At 29.5% G+C, this 725-nt stretch overlaps 1 long non-coding RNA gene across 1 annotated transcript in view; it reads right to left on the bottom strand.

Moving 5' to 3' along the window:
* Positions 1–475, bottom strand: part of LOC116185510 — a 1,495-nt gene extending 1,020 nt beyond the window's left edge. The window contains exon 1 of the long non-coding RNA XR_004150361.1: positions 291–475. This is a non-coding gene — a long non-coding RNA (uncharacterized LOC116185510). The remainder of the gene's footprint in view (positions 1–290) is intronic.
* Between the last annotated feature and the right edge of the window lie 250 nt (positions 476–725).

Here is a 725-nt window from a genome sequence, read left to right as displayed (position 1 = left end):
TGTGTGTGTGTGTGTGTGTGTGTGTGTGTGTGTGTGTGAATTATTCGTTCGTTGTCTCTGCACGCGTAGAGCTCGATAAATCAATTTTTTAATCGATAAATGAATCTCAGCATGAATCCCTCCCCCCACTTCACTTATGTATATACGACTCGTATGTTTAAACAATTTTTTGTTCGGCAAAAGTGGCGCATTTTCAGAATAAAAATAATATCATCACCTATTATAAACCATCGATTATATCTTTCACTACGAGATACGTACGATTATAAGAGATATTTATAGATACATACAATATATATACATACATATATATATACATATATAAATCTTCGTTCGCTATATCATATAGAATTCGGTGATTCTAAAATTTTCTTATATCTTAACTTTAATATATATATATATATATGTATATATATATGTATATATACCGCTTAATTCTTCGTTCGATCAATTAATTTCTTTTTCCAAATTTATAATTTTTCGAAATATATAATTGGCAAAATTATGATGATTATTTTTTTATCACTTCTCCAATTTTTCCTCGTCGAGCGAAGAATCAAGAATCATCAATTATCCTATTCAATGTAAACGAGTTAAAAATATCTTTATTCGTATATATATCCGATTTGTGTGAAAAAACACGGCTCGAGTTGTGTTCACGATTATATTTACACAGAATATTTTTTGAAGAAGAAGGAAGGTGGATATAGGTAGGTGGGACGAGG

The sequence above is a fragment of the Apis dorsata genome, unplaced genomic scaffold (assembly GCF_000469605.1).
Source record: "Apis dorsata unplaced genomic scaffold, Apis dorsata 1.3 scaffold_198, whole genome shotgun sequence".
In the NCBI taxonomy this organism is placed as follows: domain Eukaryota; kingdom Metazoa; phylum Arthropoda; class Insecta; order Hymenoptera; family Apidae; genus Apis; species Apis dorsata.
The sequence above is the reverse complement of the archived record's forward strand: the minus strand, read 5'-3'. Positions and strand labels throughout refer to the sequence as shown.